The 10,386-nt window shown below is 37.0% G+C and overlaps 1 pseudogene; it reads right to left on the bottom strand.

Annotated features, from left to right (window-relative positions):
• Positions 1-4,213: 4,213 nt before the first annotated feature.
• LOC138166987 (histone H3.3A-like) lies at positions 4,214-5,299 on the bottom strand (annotated as a pseudogene).
• Positions 5,300-10,386: the final 5,087 nt, after the last annotated feature.

Genomic DNA, 10,386 nt, shown 5'->3' with positions numbered 1-10,386 from the left:
AGAGAGAGAAAGGATCACAACCTAGGGAAGAAAAAGTATCTATCAGGAAAGGGTAGCCAATAGCTATAGAGAGGTCAAGATTCATGAGGTCTGATAAAAGTCCTTTGGATTTGGCAACTAAAATATCATTAGTAACTGGGTTTTCATTTAGGGATGCAGTCTAAAGCCATTTTGTAAGGGATTGAGTGAGAAGAGAACAAATGGAGGAAATGAATATAGACAGCTTTTTCTAAAGATTTGTCTTCAGAAAGGGAAGAGGGATATAAGATAATACTTGAGGGACTGACTGGTAAAGTCAATTCAAAGCTTTTTCTTCTTTCCTTTTTTAAGAATGGGAGAGACCTGAGCATATTTGTAGACAGCAAGAAGGAGACAGCAGATAGGAGATTGATAATCAGGAGGAGGGACAGGAAGATTTCAGGGGAACAATCTTCCTTAGGGGAATAATATTTTCATTGGTTGTTTCCCATGTCTAGAGTTTTCTCTCTCCTTATCTACATCCCATAGCTTTCCAGACTTCCTTCAAGTATCAGTTAAAGTTTCATTTTCTTTACCTTTTCTAGTTCTTAGTCTTAGTGCCTTCCCTCTGAGAGTATGACCAATTTATCCTCTACATATCTTGTTTCTACAGAGTTGTTTTCATATTGTCCTCCCCAAAAGTGCGTGAATACCTTTGAGAGCAGCCTGATTCTAGTTTTCCCTTGTATCCCCAGTACTTCACACAGTGCCTGGAACATTTAATTAAGTAGGCACTTAATAAATGCTAATTGACTAACTGACTGACAGAAAAGAACGGTGGTGTCAAATGTACAAGGAGAGGGGTTGTCTTTGGGAAGAAGGGTAACTTCTTTATTAGAGACTATGGTGAAAGAGGAAAGGATGGATGCTTTTTTTTTCAAAAAGTTGTTATGATGTAGAATAAAGAAGAGGACCTTGTGGTAAATTCTCTTTTTTTTTCCTCAGTTAATTATGTGGCAAGTTTCTCTGCTAAGCAGGTAATGGGCAATGTCAGTTTGGTTGATTAAGAAATTAAGAAAGTTAAAAAAAAAAAATAAAACACCTTGCAGCCCTGAGAAGCCAGTTGAGATTAGATAACAGAAATTTGCAGAAATTAATTCCACTGGGTAATTTTCTCTAGCTCCTACTGGCAGCATATAAAGAAAAAAAGGAAGAAGCAGATGGTAGAAATGACCTTGTGGTTGGGTTTGGCAAGATATATGCAGTAATAAGATAAGTGGCAATGGATTCAAGGTTCTATGTAACACTGAATTGTTTAACTATGGGTTCAAGATTAGGAAGGGAAGAAAGTGAAGGTGTTTTCTGGCAGAGCATAAAGGGATAGAGGGACTGAAGATCACGATGTAGAAGAAAAATAGTTTTAGAAGGAGAAAGGTATAGGGAGAGATGGAAGGACAGATTATGTTCATACAGAAAAATTTCTGAGTTCTTGATCAAGGAAGTGGAACATTTGAGAATGATAATGACATCAACATGTGACATTCTCTATATGGTTAAGATGGGATGAATAAATACTATTGGTCAAGAGAATTGAGCAGATTGAGAAAGTGAGAATCCAAGGCCTTTGAGTGAATATTAGCATGTGTATTAAAGTCTCTTAGAATAAAGAAAGGGAAAGGGAGGTTGTGGCTATATGCCAGACACAGTACTTAACTCTTTTTTTGGGGGGGCAGTTAACTATCTTACTTTAATCAAACATATATCATTTATCTAGTTCAGGGGGAAAAGGTCAGCACCCCAAACTTCAGAGAATAGAAACAAAAGTTATGAGCGGACAAAAAAAGACAGGCAGAGAAACAGATCAGCAGACAGGGCCCCCAGCTGTCTGACCATTACATCCATACTTAGTCAGTTACCAGAGAGGGAAGCACCAACATCTAAGTTTTCAAAGCTGGGGAGCTCAACGGCTGCCCAGAGTGTCATCTGGTCAAATCACACAACTCTTCCCAAAGTAAGCCCCAAAGCAAAACCTCACATCAGTGTATGTATAGCCTTCTCCTGAATCAGAGAATGTCACAACCCTCTTGACCCACTGCCCAATCACAAAGTAACAAGTTCCTGAAAAACAAACCTCCTGCCACAGGCTCCATGTAACCACATTCAGCCTTTTGGGGGCAGAGTATATTTTCAAATCAAGGAAGGTTCTCATATTCACTTAAGCCTATCAAGGAGCTAAGGGGCAGGGAAGATCTTCATATTTCTATTACCATTACACTGACCTATCTATTTATCCATCTGCTTATCTACTTATCATTCTATATATTTATCTTTCTGTACCAACTCTACATGTATTATTTATTTCTTTTTTAAATTTTATGTGTATTTTTAGTTTATAACATTCATTTCCACAAGATTTTGAGTTACAAATTTTCTCCCCATCTTTCCCCTAGCCACCACCCCAGAACATCAATCCCACTAAATACCCCCTCCCCCAATCTGCTGTCTCTTATATCCTCCCCCATTCCTCCTCCAACTTTCCAGTAGGACAAGATGGATCTCTATACCCCAGTGCCTGTATATCTTATTTCCCAGTACATGTAAAAATAATAATAATAAATAATAATAATAATAATATATTTTTTAAACATTTGATTTTAAAAGTTTGAATTCCAGATTCTTTCCCTTCTTCCCTTGTCTCCCATCCTTACTGGGAAGGTATGCAATTCAATATAGGTTGTACATGTGTACACAAGACTTTTCCATAGTGGATATATTTTGATAGACTGAATATATTTCCCTCCATTCTATCCCACCCCCCACTTGTTTTATTTTCTACCTTGACCCTGTCCCTTTTCAAAAATGTGTGCTTCTAATTACCCTTCCCCCCAAATATGCCCTCCCTTCTATCATCCCCCCTCTTATCCCATTCACCCCCTACTTTCCTATAGGGTAAGATATCCAATTTAGTGTGTATATCATTCCCTCCTTAAGCCAAATTCAATGAGAGTAAAGTTGACCCATTCCCTTTTGCCTTTCTGTTCTTCCCCTACATTGTAACAATTTTCCCTTACCTCTTTTATATAAGATAATTTACCTTATTCTGTCTCTCCCTATATTTTTCTCATTATGTTCCTCTCTCACCTCTTAATTTTATTTTTTAAATATCATTGCATGCTATTCAGTTGATCCTGTGCCCTCTATGTATACCTGTACACATATATACACGCACTCACATATGTATTCATACGCCCATATACACTCCGATATAGGCACACACATATATATATATATATATACACATATATATGTATACATATATATGTACATGTTTATATTCCCTTCAACTATTCTCATACTGAGAAAAGTTTCATGAGCTACAATTATCATGTTTCCATGTAGGAATGTAAATAGTTCAACTTTGATAAGTTCCTTATTAATTCTTTTCCCTGTTTACTTTCTCATGCTTCTCTTGCTTCTTGTTTCTGAATGTCAAATTTCCTATTCAACTCTGTTTTTTTTTTTTCATCAAGAATGCTTGAAAGATCTCTATTTCATTGAATGACCATATTTTCCCCTGAAACATGATGCTCAGTTTTGCTGGGTAGGTGATTCCTGGTTTTAATCCTAACTCCTTTGACCTCTGGAATATTATATTCCAAGACCTTCTATCCCTTAATGTAGAAGCTGCCAGATCTTGTGTTATCCTGATAGTGTTTCCACAATCTTCAAACTGTTTCTTCTTGGCTGCTTGTAATATTTTCTCCTTAATGTGGGAACTCCAGAACCTGGCTATAATATTCCTAGAAGTTTTCTTTTTGGAATCATTTTCTAGAGGTGACTGGTGAATTCTTTTAATGTCTATTTTGCCCTCTGCTTTTAATATATCAGGGCAATTTTCCTTGAGAATTTCTTGAAGGATGATTTCTAGGTTCTTATTTTTTGGATCATGGCTTTCAGGCAGACCAATAATTTTAAAATTATCTCTTTTGGATGTATTTTCCAGGTCAGTGGTTTTTCCAATGAGATATTTCACATTGCTTCTATTTTTTCATTTGTCTGGATCTGTTTAATAGTATCTTGATTTCTCATAAATAATTAGCTTCCATTTGCTCCAATCTAATTCTGAAGAAATGATTCTCTTCAGTGAGCTTTTGGGATTCTTTTTCCATCTGGAAAATTTAGCTTTTTAAAGCATTCTTCTCCTCATTGTCTTTTGAGCCTCCTTTGCCATTTGAGTTAGTCTATTTTTAAGGTGTTCTTTTCTTTTCTTTTTTTTTTTTGTAGTTTAATGTATTTTAATAGCAAACTTACAGGAACAGCACAGAAGACAGACAACATTAAAAACATGTACTTGCATGTAGGACAACTCAGTTAGAAAAGTATAGTGAATGGATGGAATCTACCGTATGATAAAAATGCTACAAACACCATTTAGTTGCCGTCAATAAGAAATTTACTTTTTAAAAAAAATCCAAATGCTGGCATTGTCCAGAAAAATTTAACAGGTTTATTTATAATTGTTATAAAGTTGAATTGTTGAAACTTGTTCACGGAAACATTTTTTGACCACATTAATGCTTTATGTCCTCGCATTTATATTCAAAATTCACACACAAATGAAAATGGAAAAAACTTGCCAATACCTGATTCTGTCCCCTATTTTTCCATTCGCAATCATATACTTAGGTACCTTTTGACCCCATGGGAAAAAAATATCTAACGTTCAGAACTACCAATAACAGGAAGAAGAGATTTTTTTCTGTTTTGAGAATGAAGAATGTTTCCCATCATAGTGGAGTTTAAGCACGTTCTCCACGTAGGCGGAGTGCTAGCTGGATATCTTTTGGCATGATTGTGACACGTTTGGCATAGATAGCACATAGGTTGGTGTCCTCAAACAGGCCAACCAGATAGGCTTCACTTGCCTCCTGCAAAGCACCAATTGCTGCACTCTGGAAGCGCAGATCTGTTTTGAAGTCCTGAGCAATTTCACGCACCAGACGCTGGAAGGGAAGTTTACGAATCAGAAGTTCGGTGGACTTCTGATAACGTCTGATTTCACGGAGAGCCACAGTACCTGGCCCTTAGCAATGAGGTTTCTTGACCCCTCCAGTAGAGGGCGTACTCTTGCGAGCGGCTTTTGTAGTGAGCTGCTTCCTGGGGGCTTTACCACCAGTGGATTTACAGGCAGTTTGCTTGGTACGAGCCATGTTCCTGAAAACTTCTCCTTTTACACCCCCCTTCTCTTTCGGCTTGGGCTTGGAGAGCGAGAGGCGGCCCTAGCGCTGGAGAGCCACGGCGGCTGCGACTGCGGCTGCGAACACAATTGAAAGATCTAAGGTGTTATTTTCTTTAGTCAGGTTGTTGACTCTCTTTTCATGATTTTCTTGCATCATTCTTATTTCTCTTCCCATTTTCTTTCTCCACTTCTCTTACTTGGTTTTGAAAATCCTTCTTGCGCTACTTTATAGCCTGTAAAAAAATTCATATTTTTGGGAAGCTTTTGGTGCAGGAATTCTGACTTCATTGTCTTCCTCCAGTTCCATGCTTTGATCCTTCTGTCCTCATAAAAGGAATCTAAAGTTTGACTGCTGTACTTTCTTTGCTTGCTCTTGTTGTCACTCAATTACTTGACTTTTGAGCCCAATATTACACTCCTATTTTGGGGACAAAGAGGATCAAAACATGGAACAGGAGGAAGACAGTGAAGTCAGAACTCCTGCACCAAAACAACAAAGGAAAATACGAGCTGGTTACAGGCCATAGAGGACCTTAAGAAGCAAACAAGAAAAGCGGAGGAAAAATTGGGAAGAGAAATGAAGAAAAATGCAAGAAAATTATTAAATGAGAGTCAACAGCCTGACTGAGGAAAATAACACCTTAAAAATAGACTAACTCAAATGGCAAAAGAGGCTCAAAAAGGCAATGAGGAGAAGAATGCCTTAAAAAGCCGAATTTGCCAGATGGAAAAAGAATCTCAAAAGCTCAATGAGGAGAATCATGGCTTCAGAATTAGATTGGAGCAAATGGAAGCTAATGACTTTATGAGAAATAAAGATGCTGTTAAATAGATCCAAACAAATGAAAGAATAGAAGGCAATGTGAAATATCTCATGGGAAAAACCACTGACCTGGAAAATAGATCCAGGAGAGAAAACTTAAAAATTATTGGACTACCTGAAAGCCATGATCAAAGAAAGAACCTAGAAATCATCCTCCAGGAATTTCTCAAAGAAAAGTGCCCTGATGTTTTAGAACCAGAAGGCAAAATAGAGCTTGAAAGAATCCACTGATCACCTCCTGAGAAAAGATTCCAAAAAGAAAACTCCTAGGAATATTGCAGCCAGGTTCCAAAATTCCCAGATCAAGGAGAGAATAATACAAGCAGCCAGGAAGAAACAATTTTAATATTGTGGAAACACAATCAGGATAACCCAGGATCTGGCAGCTTTTACACTGAGGGATCTCAGGGGTGGAGTCTGATATTCTAGAAGGCAAAGGAACAGGGATTAAACCAAGAATCACCTACCCAGCAAAACTGAGTATCATGTTTCAGGGGAAAATATGGTCATACAGTGGAATAGAGGACTTTCAAGCATTCATGATGAAAAAAACAGATTTGAATAGAAAATTTGACATTCAGATACAAGAAGCAAGAGAATCATGAGAAGGTAAACAGGGAAAAGAAACCATAAGGAACTTATCAAAGTGGGATGATTAACATTCCTACATGGAAAAGCAATAATTGTAACTGATGAAACTTTTCTCAGTATGAAAATAGTTGAAGGGAATATATATATATGTGTGTGTGTGTGTGTGTGTGTGTGTCTATATTGGAGGGTATATGGGCATATGAATATATATGTGAATATGTGTATATATGTTTACAGGTAGACATAGATAGAAGGGATGATACTTAAAATGTGAAATTAAGAGGTGATAGAGGAATATAATGAGAGGAGATGGGGAGAAACAGAATGGGGGTAAACTATCTCATATAGAAGAGGCAAGGGAAAATTGTTACAATGGACAGTAAGAATAGGAAGGCAATGAGATATGGGTCAAACGTATTTTCATTGAATTTGGCTCAGGGAGGGAATGAAATACACATGAAATAGGGTATATCACCCTACAGGATAGTAGGGTTGAAGGGGATGAGAGGGATATGATGGAATGGAGGGTGTGCTGGGCGGGGGGGAGAAGGAATTTAGAAGCACCCACTTTTGAAAAGTGATGGGATCAAAGTAGAGAATAGAACAAGTGGAAGGTGGGATAGGAGGGAGGGAAATATAGTCAGTCTTTTACAATATATCAACTATGTTAATGTTTTGCATAACCTACACATGTACAACCTATACTGAACTGCTTATCTTTCCAGTAAGGGCCAATAACAAGGGAGGAAGGGAATGAATCTGGAACACACAAAGTTTTAAAATCAAATGTTTAAATTTACATATATACATGTATATAGATATATAGATAGATGGATATAGACATAGATATACTATTAATAATACTATTTTAAATGTAATTGGTAAATTAAATATACAGGCACTGACTTGGGCATAGAGATCCACCATGCCCTCCTGGAAAAGTCAAAGTGGGTATGAGAGAAGATAAGGGAGAGAGCAGATTGGAGGAGGGGACCTACTGTGGGACTGCTATTTTGGAGCGGTGGGTAGGGGAAAAATGGGGAGAAAATGTGTAACTCAAAATCTGGTGGAAATGAATGATGTAAATCAAAAGTTAATAATGCATTTGAAAAATAAACAAAGAAGATTGCCATTAGTAAGGTTGATATAAAGGCACGATCAGAGAAATTTTTTGGAATCCAGTAAAATGTCAGCTTCTTGAGGGGAGGAAATATTTTGTCTTTGGAGACCAAATGTCTAGTATTTCAATTCTTCAAATATTCACAATTGCATTTACCACCCCCCTCTCCTCTTTAAGTCTTAGTGTACAATTTTATGAATTGCTGTGGCCAAAAGAAAAAAAAAACATAATGGTCAGCCCTCTCCTGATTAGCCTTTTCAAACTTAGTTAAGGTAGTCTTCAGATAATGCAGGATGTCACTGGACCAGTATTTGAAGCCTTTCTGACTTCATTGGACCTGCCCAATGTTTGAGTAATACAGGCACAGAAACCCAGTACCACTTTCCTAGTAGAGGGGTACTATCGTGGTATCATGGAAGCTCTATTATACCTATTTTACAGATGAGAATATTGAGTTTCAGGAAGATAGCATGATTTGCTGAAGGTCACACAGATAAGTCACAGACAAATCTAGTGCCCTTTTCTAATTATACCATACTTGTTACAAAGCTGCTTGACTACAGATATAAGATAAGGTTGCAGTCGAAGTACTCTATTAATAGTGTGAGGATGTCATTTTACTAGTAGGCTTTATATTCACACAATGAATGAAATGTATACATTAGCTATAAAATTGGTCTTGAAGCACTTTGAATAGATGTTTAAGCTTTTCTTTTTCTTCGTTTTTTTGTTGTTTTCCCCTTATAACAAAAAAAATTTGATGTTTTCCCTTATAATATATATCACATTTCTATCTTCCAAATGACTTAATGTGGATTGAATCAATTAGTCAGTTATTGATCAATAATAATAATAAAATCAATAATAATGAATGATAAAATAATCATTTGTTAAGAAACTTCCACATGTCAGGTACTATTCTAGGATATATGGACGCTAGATGAATGACACTGATTCCCTCTTGTAAATTCCCTGGGGAATTTACTGGAACTTCCTCTGGTTGAACTGTTTTTATGATATAAATGCTTGGGAAAGTAGTGCAGACCAGTGCCTAAGAGAATTTTGAGTTTCTACCTAGGGATGACAAATGTCGACATCTTCATAAAGAAGCCATGCTATGCATTCATGATGCTGCAGCAGGAACTGAATGATCCTTCGATTCTTGAAGAATGCACTGTGAGCCTCACTTCTTTAAAAAGTAAAGTCGTGCCTTAAAGGTGTTGATTTTAGGGATATATTCTCAGTCATGATTAATGTGTTGGTTTGTTTTACTTAATTGTACTTTGTTATGAGAGACATTTTTATGGGTAGAAGGGGTCCTATGGGAAATTGATAAACATTTAAAATTTAATTAAAAAAATAAAACAATATTTCATAGCCTCAAAATTTTTTTAAAAAATTAGAAAAAAAGAAAAAGGGGAGAATCCACATTTTCCCAGATCTGTCTGAGTAAACCAATGTGCAGGAATCCATCCACTAACCTAAACTTAGAATTTATGTTACTGACTTTGGGAAAGACTTCCCATACTGGTTGATTTCTGGATGAGAAAGCAGAAAAGGAGAAAAACCTTGGTCCTGATTCAGTAATTAGTTATTAATACAAGAGAGAAATAATAATTTCTCTCAATACATTATATGTATTATATACTGTATTGTCAATGTATTATACACAAATAAATATATGTGTTTATATATACATACATACTGACACACATATATTAGGAGGCATAATAAAAAGTGTTTCTCCTATTAGAGAGGATGATGAAGGATGTGGTATTTTCTTCACATATGTGTAATAAAAGATGACAGAAATATGATGAGAAAATTCAGTACAAAATACTCCTTGTTACTTTGCTAATGGGTTCTAGTGGGCACAATGGAGGGTTTGAGCAGTGTTTACTTAAGCCTTGAAAGTACTAAGGTCGAGATAAATGAGGATAAGAGAAAATGGAGCCTTCCCAGAAGGAAGAGGGTAGAAGAGATAGGTTTTACTTAAGCAGTGAAGGATTCTGTACGACCTTGACTGGGAGAAGAATTTTGTAAATGTCAGAGAGCAACACTTAAGCAAGAAAGGAAGCTGAGCCTGATCTCAATGGCTCTTCTTTTATGTGAGATGTCAAGAGCAAGAAATCTGATCACTCTATTTTCGGTCCTGGGCTGGGTTCTTGAGGACCAAAAAAGGAAACAACTGGTGGTTCAGGTTCTGATCCTGGGCTGGAAGTGAAAGTCTGGTGTGTGAAGCTCAGGTTCTTGGCTGATCATAGAAGTGAACAGAGAGGTAGGTGGGGGTTTGCTCCTGGGATAGTGTCCAGCCCGGCAAGAGAGTCTTTGCTCTTGTCTGGATTAGAAGGTCTTAGAGAACTGAGCTGCAATGTTGATGCCATGAGTGAGAGTAAAGTAACCAATACACTCTAATGCAGTAATGTGGGGTTAGGGAAGAGGCAGGAAGGCATCGTCAGCTCTCCTGATGATTGCTGTTTTCAGCTGAACTTTGCCATGTCTGCTGCCCATCAAACACTACTGTGATTTAAGAAGATAATTCCTACTATAAAATAAGCAGATGAGGTTGATCAGAACCTATATTCCTTTGCTCAACACTGAAAATATTCTATTTCTCAAAGGACAAAAAAAATCTAAGCTATTAATGGCTGTATT

Source organism: Petaurus breviceps, unplaced genomic scaffold (genome assembly GCF_028583685.1).
Source record: "Petaurus breviceps papuanus isolate PSGF00001 unplaced genomic scaffold, PetGlider_PUasm1.0 126, whole genome shotgun sequence".
Classification (NCBI taxonomy): domain Eukaryota; kingdom Metazoa; phylum Chordata; class Mammalia; order Diprotodontia; family Petauridae; genus Petaurus; species Petaurus breviceps.
The sequence above is the reverse complement of the archived record's forward strand: the minus strand, read 5'-3'. Positions and strand labels throughout refer to the sequence as shown.